The sequence below is a fragment of the Enoplosus armatus genome, chromosome 1, assembly GCF_043641665.1.
Source record: "Enoplosus armatus isolate fEnoArm2 chromosome 1, fEnoArm2.hap1, whole genome shotgun sequence".
NCBI lineage: Eukaryota > Metazoa > Chordata > Actinopteri > Centrarchiformes > Enoplosidae > Enoplosus > Enoplosus armatus.
The window spans coordinates 5812137-5827058 of NC_092180.1; positions in this window are offsets into that span (position 1 = coordinate 5812137).

Below are 14922 nucleotides of genomic sequence, written 5' to 3' on the forward strand. Positions count from 1 at the left end.
AATCCAAGGTAACCTCATTGTACCTCCAGTAGAAGTGAGCATGGGCCTTTTTTCACAGCAGACTTTTTAACTTTAATCGTAGGACAATCACAGGTGGGATTACTAATAAGTAAACCATGACAGTGTGACAGTGAGACCAAATGCACAATACCAGGCCTGTGAAACTGAAGCAGCTAAATGGAATTCAGCCACCTGACCCTGTCCTTTTGCTACTGCAACATTTCAAAATGTCCTCCGTGGAAAAGATCTATTGGTTTTCCTGCGGACAAAAAATACATACCACAACACACAGACACTGACCACGATTTGAAATGCCTCAGTGAGATGTTTTTCTTTTGAATGTTTAAACTAAAATAAATATGACTGTATACTGTATACAATATGTCTGTATTTGATTGGGCTGGTCCTGACTTCAGAACTGCATTACGTATTTTCACCTACTGGTCAAAAACATTCACATATCCAGACAGACACGTGCAGTAAATGTGTACTTTATTATCACAACCGAAAGACATTTGTTGCGAAGGTGTCATTGTTTGGAGGTCACCTGTTGATATACTGCCATAAATGAGGGTTAACAGCGGCTCACTGTCCCAAGCACACAGACAGCTTGTCGCTGGCACCTCGCTTGGCCTGCCGGTGTTTGAAGCTAATGGGATCATGTAGCCTCATCAGGGACGTGAATAATAGAAATGTCTAAATCTTGTAAAGGGGATAAACAGGCTTCAGACTTCAGTGCAAAACAAAAGAGTACAAAAGCCATGAAAAAGTAAAAAGATGGGGCATTTTGAAACCTTGTAAATACATTATGAAGAGCTTCATAACAGCGACTCGGCACATTTATGATTCAAGTTCTATGTCAGCGTTCACCCAACATGACGGATAGATAGAAGTGTGAAAGACAGTTTTGTTTTTGTTTTGTCTTTGGCAGTAACGCTGTGCAGTAACAGATGAACTAAATCTGTAAAGCTGAAGTCATAACGATGGTGGGGATACAAATTAGCATACATCACATTACACAGTCTGTTACGTAATCTCTTCTAACTGGATCCAAATAGTCGGAAATAATGAATCCATTTTCCTTTGAAGGCTTTGACCTCAGAGGAAAATATGGTGAGGTAAAAAAAAAAAAAAAAGAAAGTAAAGGAGACTTGTTCGAAAATGTTAGAAAATGCAAGGACATGCTAAATGCTAAAATAAAACGTCAAAAAGACACTCATTCAGTGCTGAGCTGCCAAAATATTTGCAATGCAATAGGCAATTTTGGGGACAAAATGACGTTTGGCATTAACTAGCTTACAACTCAACTACGGCATGTGGAAAGACTCGACTATGTAATATTTCATTGATGATTGATTGGAATAATTAGCTTGTTACACAATAATAAGCCCATGTCATAGACAAACTGGACTGTGTAAAAGTGTAACAAACCAGATGAGTCCCCACTGTGGCTCATCTTAAAAGGCCACTACTCCTGTTATGATATCTTATCGTTACAGACATGTAATAAAATAGAAATACTAATGGTAACGTGACCAGGTGATCCCAGAGCAGTGCAGGAGACCTGATCTCACTGATCCCTGTTTGTCAGACTGAGCCTTGTCACCTCATATTATAAAACTGGTCAGATATTTGGTAAAATGTAGCCGCTCGGTGATCTCAAGCAGCAGATGTCAATCAGACACACTCAGACAGGAAGTTAAAAGACAGGAGTCTTTCCTTGTTGCTGAAACATCAATAGCCTAATAATATTAATTAAAAGTTCATTCGTTTTTCTCAGTTGAAACAGAAACAAAAAGTTAGCCTTGACATATTTTGACTCATTTGGTTTTATTCATTTTAGTGATTCTGTCAAACGCTGTAGCTCCTTACATCAAGTCCTTAAAATGGAGACGCTTTATGAGTAAAACATAAACAAATTAGATTTGTTTATAATCCATCCTATTAATAATTTCCTAACGATAATAATAATAATTTTGTTGGTTCTATATTTTATTGGCACACAAAAAGCATCTCGTGTGTTTTCTCAAATGAAAGAAAGGAAGCACTGAAGCTGCTTTTCTCCATCTGAAGAATTAAACCAGCTCTTATCGTGACCGCCTCGTACTGTAGATACATGCAGGTAAATACATTCAGTCAGGGGCCAAAAACACCCATAGCAGAGTGAAGCTGTGGGTGTTTCCCCTTTGATTTAATACAACTGGTTCATTCATGTATTCGTTCATATGTGTTGCTCATTCATGCTCATGAGCTCCTAACACAGAATACAGAAATCGTCCATACATACATGAACACAGGTTTTTGCATAAATTCTTTTTGATGTTTAATAGTGAAGTACTGTTTGTCAGTGTCACACATGCTGCTTAGCTCATGTATTTGACAATAGAATCAAACAGACATCATGTAATGAAACTACAGTTTCCGTACAGTATGCTGACAATGGAAAATGTAATACATCGCAGCTGCAGTTCCCTTTTGCCTATTTTTATCAGTTAAATATTTCTCCTAGACATGACTCAAGGCTGATATATCTGATAGAACAGAGGCTCTGCAGAGCAGAACCAAAGTAAAAGCATGAAAATCGCCAAAATATGAGGTTTTCACTTAACAACAGTAATGTGCTCAGTTTGAGAATTCAGAGATATAATTTCCCCATGTATGATTAATAATTGAGTAACATTAAGATATGCTCACTCTGGTATCTTGTGAAATATCCTCAGCAGTTAAAGGACATCGAAGAAAATAAGTCTTAATATGTGGACATGGACGAGCTTTTTCCAGAGATCTGAGGCCGCTTTGCCTTCACCAGAGAAAGTCAATTTGGGAAATGGCTGCGAAATGGAACATGTAACAGCCAGAAAGCCATAATGGGTGTGCACTTATGTGGATCTCATGAAGCATCCTTTGAGGTATTATTGTATTTAAGGTTCATTCGCTCTGATAAGACACAAACAGAACGGCAGGGCTCACTGTGGATGTTTGTCTGTGTCTTCAAATTATAAATGTGTTTAAAGATATATTCATGAAACAAAATGTTTTCATGCTGTTACAAGCAGTTTACAGCTGTTCTAATTTACTTTTCAATTTCACAATGATAATTCTGAATTAAAGTGTCATGTGAAGAATTGAAATGACTTTCTTTCTTCCAGTAAGTTCTCCAAAATGAAGCTCTCAGATGCTTTGGATAAACATTAGACTTCATGAGTGTTTTCCCTGTATGCTAAAGATTTTGTGGCTAAGTCTGAACAGAAACACTTTGCAAATCTTTGGAGAGGCATAATGATAAACTCAAACTGAGCTTGCTCTCGTTTATTTCCTCCGTTGATCATAAAAAGTGTATAATTTCTACCAAGTCAAATCCTGTGTGGTTTCATCAGGAGGTTTTAATGGTTTTTGACTCAGAGTCAGTGAAAATGAAATTTAGCGGTAAATTGCCTCTAGAAGACACATCCATCTGAGGTAACAACATGTAATCACACTCAAGGTGTTCTCTATTTCATAACATGCTTGTGACATTTGAATAACAGCCGCCTGGCACATCCCTGCATACTGATTCAGTCGGCTTTCAGGAGCTGTCGTTAAGTACAGGAACAGTGTGTCGATTTGGATTAAAAACAAAAAAAAAAGTCCTTGCAGTTTTAACCAAAGAGCATGGCTTCAGGTTAGCCATGAAAATAAATGTTGCAAAGCTGTTTTTCAGACATCCCAGTGCTTTGAGCTTCCTCTCCGGGCTTGATCACAGTCTGTCCAACTGTTACATTACTGCGAGCTCACAAAAAGCGTTAATGATACCCTCCTAAAACCCACAAAGAGCATGTGATTTGTGTGTGTTTGTTTGTGTGTGTGTGTGTGTGTGTGTGTGTGTGTCTGAGGATGTATTTCTGCGGGTCTGGGAGGATACTTCACTGTCAGAGTTGAATTATCTTCTTTAGGTTTGTGTCTGGCAGAAATCGGAGACCCAGAAGGCAGGAGAGAAAGCTGAATGGCTCTGCCTTGATATCTTTAAGATACTCACTGTACACAATCTAACGTTCCCTATTTTTACACCACTAGTTGGCATTTTATCCCACCATAACCCTGTAACATGCAAGTTTCCCCTTCTTTCCCCATAAGTAGTTTCAAGGTTGTTAAAACCATCCTATTTCACACTGTCTGACAGCATCATCAATTGTCTCTATCAGCTTGTACCAAACAGTTTATTGAAGTTATATAATTTTACACAGAGTGAAATATTCAAACCCAGGACTTTTTATGGCCGCGCTGGTCCATAAGATAGAGACATTAAAGGTGTCTTGTATAAACATCATCATCAACATCATTCATCCCAAGTTTTACTGACAAATTTGGTATCTTTGGAAAACTTGGTTGAGTTCTTCACAGTAAAGTTTTATGGGTTTGAACAGTGTTTGGTTGCAGCCATAAATGCTGCTTTCAAGAACAAACCGCAGTATTATAACGTCACTATTTGGAAGCAGTTAGACAAGAGAACAAAGTAGTCGACAGGCTTTCAGATGCAGACTGAAATCTGGACACTAGTACACTTCATCAAAGTACATACTACTGCTTCACACATTTAAATTGTTTGTTTTTAATATGTGTATCCATGAAAAGTGTTGATACTGAGTGCTGGTTGCACAGCAGGAGTTTGCTCAGTGAGCAGCTCAGGTCAGAGAGGTTTTAAGTAATGCACTCCAAAATTGTTTGAAATGTTTTATTCCACTTGATATAATCTGAATCCAGAGAATCAGCCTAATGGCCTTGATAAGGGACACAGTCTCAAATTGCTTTTTCATTATGAACAGTCAATAATTCAAGTTTCCTGGGTCTCTTTTTTTCCTCACGACAATCTTTAACATCAGAGAAGCAGCTTTCTTTGATTTTCGAGATCTCAGTGAAAGACATTTGTGTTTTAATAGTGTCAGTGGAAAGTGGTGAAGTAGAGGAGTACATTATGTGCAAACAAAAGAAAAAGGAAATGTGCCAACTTATTGTTCTTGGTAATAAAAGGCTGACTTTGGTGCGCTGACAAGTTTTGAGTTTCGAACATATGTCACATGCTGTTTGTCATTCAGTTATGAGAAATCAGGTTATGATGGCCTAGTTACTGTGATACAAACTGGGTCACTGTGACATAGAAACATCTTGCTCCTTTCTAATTTATTTCCTTTAATGTAAAATGTCTTTTATGGCATCAAAGGTACATTTGGATATCAACCAAAAACCATTTCGTACAAGATGATCATTTCTTCAAATTATGAAGCTGATGGCTGCATGTTTTTCTTCCTTTTTTTCTGGTAAAGTGTTGTGTCTGTGGGCAGGTGCGCACCTCAGGTGGCGCAGGAATAATCTGGTTTATTAATGGACGCGGAGAGACTCAGAGTTGCAGGGTGTCGAAGGTGCATGTAAACAGCTTAACTGGAGTGCGGCCAGTAGCAAGGTTGTTCTCTGCATGGAGCCAAAGGACACGTTTGTATGAACACTGATTATTCAGGTTAATAATACAACAGAAAGGGTCACGTAAACACCTCAATGGATTTGTGTTATTTTGTTAGATATTTAAATCATATGTCATTAAATCTGCATTCATTGTTTTGTTTGTCACACGAAAGCAGAAGAACTCCACAAGAAGCTGAACACACATCTCTGACTTATAAAGGTACTGTGGCTAACATGTTAGCAAACCATTGCCTATTTACACATCCAGCAGATACACAGCAGCATTAGCATTTATTCGGAGTGGTGTTTCTAGTCACTTGATGAATATAATTCCAATCTGGTTTAGTCTCCATCAACTCCTGAAAAAGATACCTGGTTCTTTATCTGCTGGATAGTCGACTTTCTTCACCAGCTAGTAGATAACTTTGTCTGCAAAGGTGCAGCGCAGGCAGCGCACATGGAGTTTATTACAGCTTTTTTGCTGAAAACAGCTGCCTGATGTGGCGTCATGACAACAGTGAAACTGAGCAAAACCGAAACAAGTTAAGTTTGGTGATGATTCTCTTTTGATTTGAGTTGTGTTTCTGTCCTTATATCTCTGGTTTAGTCTCCACCAACTCCTGAGAAAAAAGTTTAGTTAGATGATTGATTTTCTTCACCAGGTAGTTGCTAACGTACAGCGTACAGGCGGTTTAACAGAGTCTATGTGCTGAAAACAGCTTCCTGCTGCTGCTGAGTACTTGTCGATTAGGGTAACAGATAAAACCATCCAGTAAATGTGCTGTAAAACTACAACAATGAGCTAAAAGAGTTTAAAAAGCTTCATAGAGCCGCAGAGTTGGGTGATAATTTTCTGTGGGTTTCCCACAATGGGCATCCCTTCTGATACTGATCCATTGTTAATATAATAAAATGTTGACCTCCGTATAAAAACAGCTGAGTTACCACAGAAGTCTCTGTTTAAACTTTCAGTTTTTTTGGACTATTGGATTTCCTCCACATTTGTGGCTGAGTCAAAGGAAGCTGAGTAGTATGCAGAGCTTACAAATAAATCTGTCACATCATGTAACACGTTCTGTCTAGCAACTACTGCTTTGGATGACTAATATCACTGAAGAGTATCTATTTGTACACTATAGAAAACAAATACCAGAACGAGGACTCAATATTCCAACATTTCTTTCTGCTAAAGTCGAAGCCGCTCACTGCCTGACAAACAAGACACGCCTCCTCTCAGGCTCTGAGTGACAGCGGCTAAAAAAAACATCTGTATTATTAAGTGAGGTTTGTTTGTCCTTTATGTTCCTTTGAGACACTGATGCACAGGCAACATCAAACGTAATGGCTTTGAATTATTGTGCCAACCCGCACTTTTAAAAGCTGCAGTCGATGTATCTGGAGATTCTTCTCAAACAGCTATTTTTTTTCTGACTGATGGTGGCAAACATTTTTTGAACCATAATTCAAAAAGATAAATTATCAAGAAGACATCCAGGACAGTTAAAAGATACTTTCAAAGTTACTGAGTTGTCACCATCCAAAAGCCATCCACCGACTTTCAGAAGCAAAGAACTGAAAGTGGTTTCTGTCACTTTTATGGTTTTGATGTGACATAAGAAAGAAAGGCGGAAATATCAGGATAAAGCAACGTATCACAGGAACAAGCAGCTTTCAGATTATTAACATGTGACAAACGGAAAGTTGAGCCAGGAATTAATGATTCCTCTGAGGACAAAGTCTGCAGGTTTTAGTTCAGTTAGCACCTCAATTATATTTACCATCTGCCCACTAACACTGGCTTTCCAGTTTCTTCCATGTGATGCTTTCTGGATATTGAATAAAAACCATCATGCAAAAACATCATAATTTACAGTAGGAACCGTTAAATACATGAAATAGTACAATTCCAGAAAATCAGTAACTAAATATGTTTCTCAGAAGTATTTAAATTATTTTAACAAACTGTTTGGTTGCATCTGTGTCCAATTTTAATATCATTGTTGAATCATATCATAATCATAAACATAATACACAACAAAAATATAAACATATCATCATCCTATTTAATTTCATATTTTAATCTGTGTAAACATGCTTTGTTTTCAGTAGAGAACAGCAAAGCAACACTGGACGGCATTTAAAAAATGAAATGTCAAGAAGGAGGGTTTGACACAAGACGATATTTTCATTATTGCACACGATCAAAGACATTTTGTGTTTATTTGATCAAATGTAATGTGTGGCGACAAAGGTTTCTTACAGAAACTTAATTTACAAATATGACACGTTTATTCTGTTTTATAAGGATCTGAAATGTGTGATCTCGTTTTTAAATGTTTAGTTAATTAAGCTATTGGTTGTTTCACATTAAAATTCAAAGGCACACAAACGTCAAATAAATTAAGATGTACTTTCTTGATGAACTGTCACAGTAACTAAATGACCCATAAATAATGCAAAGTGTCGTCTTTGCGCGTCAACTCAAGGGACAAACAACGAGGGTGACTCTGTGTGAAGTTTCAGCCTCTTTTACAGGAGACTGAATGACCACTTCATGGGCAGTAGGAAAACACAGCGTCTCACAGTGTAACATTAATTTTTCATCCACGTGTGTTTATTTTCTTTACTTATTTATTTATTTGTATTATTGTTTTGCCCTCCAGCAGTGATAAGATGGTGCCGATACATTTTCCACCACTAGATGTCAGCATCAACCAACACCTTCACCTGTGATCATTGACTGATGCTTGATAATGATAGACTGACCTTCTCAATAGCACAATGGCACGGCCATGACACTAACTGAATGACATTATCGGAACAAAATGGGAGAAACCTTTAGGAAGAGCAACAGAGAGGGATGAATCCTGCAGGACAGACAAGTGCAGCCGAGGTAGAATCACAATGTAGACAAGCAGAATTATAGTTTACAAAGAATTGCACGGTTACAACGCAGCAAAGTACTAGAAACACAGGATGACAGGATAATGACATACAGTCTACAGCTACAAGCCAGCAGGGCAATAATAAACTGTACCACAGAGGACTTTGTGTACAAATAAAATATAGCAGATTTTTCAGTGAATGTAGTACAACAAATACATTTTTCATTTACAAGTATTCCCTGGACATATGGATAAAGCACAATGAGTTCAATGATAGTGGTTGCAAATCAAAAACAGCTAATATCAGCGGTGGAATGTAACTAAGTACATTTAAGTACTGTACTTAAGTCAAATTTAAGGTGCTGGTACTTCCATTATTTCCATTTTATGCAACTTAATACTTCTACTCTACTACATGTCAGAGGCAAATGTTGTACTTTTTACTCCACTACATTTGTCAGACAGCTTTTACTTTTCAGATTACAATTTTTATACCCTTCCTGTCCAGTTAAAACCATGTATCTCCAAATTTGGTGATCTTTAATTGGATGGATATGTGGTTCTCACAGGACAGCAACGCTACAAACATATAAAGATTTTATAGAATACGATACATTGCTGTAGATTAAACTACCCAACGCAGCAGTAATATTAATCCAAAAGCTTCATATATAACAGTAAAACACTTGACAGGGAGCGAAATTCAATTTGAAGTGCCTTTAACGTAACCCAAGGACACGTTACATAAAGAAAACAACCAAAACTCTACATTAATAAAAGGTTTGGCTGAAGAGATTAGTCTTAAATCCAGATTTGAAAACAGAAAAGGAGTCAGCATTACAGACTGACGCAGGGAGGACTTTCCGGAGCAGCAGCACTGAAGGCAGCCTGGTGTGAGGATGGCAAGTGGTTGTATTTTTAGAATGTAATTGGCACAGTAACAAGGTAGAAAAAGGGTATAGATTATTTTTTGTAGTTACATTGTTCCTCATGGCCGAAAGAGACGATGTATCACCAGTGAAAGAACATCGAGTCCCCAAAGTAAGTTCAACACGGCAATTAATCTAGTAGCACAAGAGTAAAACTAAAGAGAGCAACGCCAACTGCTGCATTAACAGCTGCTTAGAAAGTTGTATTAGCAACATATTAGCTTCAGACAGCTTTAACGGCTAACTTGGTTAGCACAAAACTGATACTGATACTGATATGGTCAGAGTGGTCCATCAAGGCTGCATTAAAGATGTCAATGTTTGCTTGATCTGGATCTTGATGTAATAATGTCAGTTAAATTGTGTTAAACTGTGGGACTTTGTTTTTCTGGTTGTGACTTTTGTGAACATTTAACTAAAACTAATGAATGACATGAGCGAAAGTTTGATTGATGTGAAACATTTAGAATAGTTCTGTGAAAGGATATAGAGCAATATACATATAAATGTCAGGTTTCCTGAACTGGTTTATTGTACATACTCTTACCTTGAATAGGACACCCTGTAATATCTCTAATGGATACATAATAATCCCCCTTTGTTTTTATAATAGTATGTCATCATAATCATCATCATCATCAAAATGACCAATATAACAATAAGCAATTATAACGCTCAACACTTGGTATCGGTTCTGCCATGCACACAGTGAGATAAATATGAACACAGCTGAATATGTTGAACGAAATACGTCAAGACAATCCCACTGTTTTACTGTAAGAAGTCATCTGTAATCTAACAGTTATTATAAAGAACAAAAAAAGACAAACCGAGACTTGTATTCCACTCAGTTTTATTGCCCTGTGATAACAGAGACCTCTTCAAAGATTCTGTTTGTTAGTGTTGCGGGACGACTCCGAGGAGAAGACAGTGTTACGATGTTATGAATACTGTATGACCGTCGAGGTGGGTGATCCTGAGTGAGTTTGCCCAGTGTAGAGAGATGAAGTGCGGATTCTGCCAACACCTCTAACAATGTCTCTTTGTGCAGCAGCAGCAGCTTCATGCTTCTTGACACGACTGCATGTTACGATTCTCTAAATGACTCCAGAAACATTTATGTTTAGTTTATTCCAGTGACCTGCAAAGTCCCACATCCCGACCCAATAAAACACATTTGACATAAGGTGGGACAGGATGTTTGCAGCATGACGGTGCTATGAGGTAAAACTGCATAAATGGTCTCACACGTCAAGTAATAGTGGAACAAAAATAAAACGTTATTTCACTTTATTTGAAAATAAAATACTGAAGGATTCTGGCTGCTCTCACTTAAATACTGGGAGGTACTCAACCATTTTATATTACTATAAATGACCATTTTTTACAGCTAAAAATACTGAATGAATAAATACTTTTGGCAGATTTTGCAGGTAACTCTTTTTTTGAAATAATTTTGCCACCAAACGAATGTGCTTGACGTCAATCAATCAATCAATCAATCAATCAATCAATCAAACTGTATTTATTTATATTTATTTATATAAGTCAAATCAAATGCAACTCCAAGTGCTGAACATAAAAATAGTTAAAAATGAATAAAAGAATGTATAATGTAATAAAACCAATAATGAAATAACAGTAAAAGTGCAAGTCTAAATAAACACACACTAGAAAAACTCCAGGCTAAAGAGGTGTGTTTTAAGATTTCTTTTACAGATATCCACACTCTCCGATCCCCTTGGGTCCTCCAGCAGGCCATTCCACGGGACCATAGTGGCTGAAAGCGGCCTTGCTGTGGATCTTAGACCAGGAACTAAGAACAGCCAAGACATGAAAGATGCTCAGTCTTTGGCAGTGGACTGATATAATAGCTTTGCAGACTGAAACTGAATACACAAAGGAAAATGTGGGATTTTGTTAATTGGTGTTGAATCCCAAGCATTTTAAATACGACACCACTGCTCAGGTCCTTAAAGTAGCAAAGCAGAAGAACGGAGACCTTCCACAGGGATGACTTCACCATCCAGTCATGAGCTGAAACGTCTGCCGTCCTAAAAATCCAGACTCACACACAAACAGTGAGACAGATAAATGAAACAGGCGCAGAAATAACACATCACACACAAGAATCGTCAGACCTATGAGGAAATATCTTGAAAGATGCACAAAGGAATTCATTGGATTTAATTCCATTGTTCCTTTGACATTTCTTGGACGCGCAGTGTGTCCAATCTGTGCTGGAAATGGTTCATTTGAATGAGGTCCTTGATGTAATTCGTGAGATTTTTCACAGCCTTCGTCGACTTCACTGTCTGTTTTTCTCTGTGCAACGAAACCTTTAAACTCAAGTAGAATGAACCAGTTTCTCTCCTCCTGCGTATAATCTGGTTAATGAGTATATAAAAATCATATTGCATTTCTTGACTGCACTGCAATTTGGTTTATAGAAAGCCACCACCACCAATTACATGGTCTGTAAATTGTGCTGAAGATGGTCCCATATGTCCCATATTTATTTTGGCTACACATACCTGACTCTACTTCTTGAAAAAAGCCTGGATTCAAGAGCACAAACTCGTCTACAATTGTGTGGCTTGCACAAAGGATTTTTGATGCAATGTTCTGTTTGGCATTTGATTGTTGCAGACTTGTGGATTGGAACACATTCAAATCTGGACAGGAGGTCAGATTTTCAGACTGAGAAGAAGAAGGGGCTTGTCACACACCAAAAAAACTCTGGACCAACTTAAAAGTAAGTGATATATGTTATTAAGTATTTTCTGCAAGTGGAAGAGCGAACAACACTTTTCACATGTGCCTCATCAGGCTTGCTTGTCTGTTAGGAGAACAAATCACAGGTGGGACATACTGAACTCAAATCATGTGTAGTGTGTAGAAAAACAAAATTACACGCGCAGTTTTCTTGACAATGCAATAAGTACACAGTAATATCCAGAACATACATGTAAGGCCACAATATATATATAAATATATATATTGAAAATGTTTCAATTAATATACAATTTCATCCAAACCTCAAAGGAAACTGGATTAAAATAAAATACCTCAAATAAAAATACAAAACATTTCAGACTCTGGATATAACTTTGTTTAAGCTGGTATTTAAACATAGTTAGTACTTTAATATGTTTGTTTAAATAACCCTATAATACTATAATAACACTGTTAAGGCATTTTGCGGTTCAAGATGTTTGCTCCCAGTGAAATTTATTGCTTTGGATATTGGGGAAAATCTGTCACTTTCCTCCAGCAACATTTGCCCTGTTAGAGATGTACATGATTTTTGTAAGTTTGACTCCACATAAGCATTTAATAGGTGTTAGAAGTCAGACAAGAAGAAAGCTGTTGCCAGTTTTTGTAGATTTGCAGCGCTGAGGAACAAAAAGGCCACTGGCTAACCTTACCATAATCTTTGATCTTCCTCTACAATACCTCAATGTTCACTTCAAGGAGTATTTGCCCACTGATTAGATCATTCTCCATAAATGTCCTTTTGACATGCCCAGCTATAACCTCATGTGTCCAGGAAATGTCTCAAAGTGGAATGGAAAGAGTTGCGTATTCAGCACCTCTTTAAGTCACTGTGGGAGAACAGAATTGGAAAAGCTTTGTTTCATGACACCAAAACCACAACATTTACCTCATATGCTCATTTTTATGGTTACCTTGGAGATCATAACCCACATCGTTTAGCTGTGCAGTGTGTCACAGAAAGGGCTTTTGACTATCAAAGAGTGTTTACAACCACGGTTAAAAGGTGTTTTTCCTTGAGTTCCTTTACGATACTGGGGAAATTATCTCCTTATATAAAACAGTAATTAAAAAACAAATTACGGGGCCAAAACCAGAAAGCCACAATGCCAATAAAGCAACATATAAAACTTTAACATGAAGAATGAGGTACAAAGCTTTAAATATAATGACAAAATGACCATTCAATAAAAATTTGTTTAATAAGGTGTGGGCACAGTGGGCATGTTTTGAAGTGTGCACCAAGAAAACTGCACCACAGATGTTAAAGACGTTTGTTTATCATGGAGCTAAATCCCGAGAAATTTAGGAAATGATGCTACCGTATGGTCACAGTTGTTCCGAGGCAGCTATTTCACACAGATTTTATGTAAATATAGGATGGAAAAGTAGTCAGTGCTTCTTTGACCATTCGCTAAAACCCTACCCTGAATAGCAATTGTCCAGTCATAGCTTTACAAACCATGACTACATTTGCCAAAAACATCAGTTAGTCCTCCTGTAGCATCAAAAGTGAAGCATACACAAGCAGTAAGGCATAAATCATAACCGCTGTTTTACAGTAAACAGTCAAACAAGATTATGTTAGAATAAACTGCAAGTTTGATCATTTTTTTCTTATAATACTTATAGGACTTACTGGCTCTACGCTGAAATACAAGTAAAATGCTTCATCTTTATTGCTATGGTATCATCACCCGGTGAGAATGCTGACTTTTTACCAGGGACATGCAGTCTCTTAGCATGCTATATGTAGCCACCAGGTGCATATTTAAAACCCCTGATACAAGGTTCTCATTTTAAGTCAGCTGGAAACATTAAAAAGCTGGAGACGGCGCATTTTCAGCAAACTCGTGTAGCTAAATGCTAACTTAATTAGCTAATCTGCTATCATTGTGAACTGCATATCTGTTGAAAGCCGGACAGGGGTGGAAACAGTAACTGGGGGGGGGGGGTGGGCTTAGTGTACAGTTAACTGGCACGGGGACCTAAAATAGTGATGGCACGTCAGAGACCATGTCACCTAGAGTCCCTTTAAGGCCATGTGAAGCACATCCTCCCTGAGCTGCAAATTAGTTGGTAAAAAAAAAAAGTTCTGTCGGAAAATTAAACAAGAATAATATTCGAGTAAAGGGAGTCTTTCACGCAGCATAAATTTCTGTCTCAGTCAAGTACAATGTGGGCATTAATGGTGTCGTTCACGGGCAGACAGTGGCGGGGATGGGCTCATTCCTGCGGCCTGGCACCCGGGCAGACAGTCAGGATACTCACAAAAGCCTCAGCCACCATTCATGTAGCAGCACGATCCAAAGATTACCGCACTGGTTCAGCTGTCTTGCCAACTACCACACAAATTGCTTACAGCATGTGGAAAGCATGCACACACACCACGTGGCAGAGTTTCAAGAGGCACTCAACAACTCCATTGTGCTGCGTTTGAATGGAAGCTTTAAAATCAGCAGTATATACAGTTTATACGCATAGCATAAACAGCTCTAATCAAAGTGTTATAGTAGCTACAGGCCTTTATTAGTGGCTCGACAATTATTCCACTCACACCATTTCTCTTAAAGATTCTGATCTGGGGTCAGAGTAATTGTTAATCATGTCCTCCAGCTGTAAAGAGGCATTCAGTCCGCCCCAAAGCAACAATTAATCATTTTACAAATTAACCTATTAGACAAAAATAGGGGTAAAAAAAACAAAAGGAGAAAAAATGTCAGTGGTTCATAAAATAATTTCTTTTGTTCTTTCAAGTCACATCTAATTGACTGTTTGATTGTAATTTAAGGCATCATCTCAATTAGCAATGCAAGCTGCAAGTGCACTCTCTCATGTGTAACTTAACTAGTCAAATGTGTAACAGTTAAGTTTAAGCTCTTCGCACCTTCTGTGAC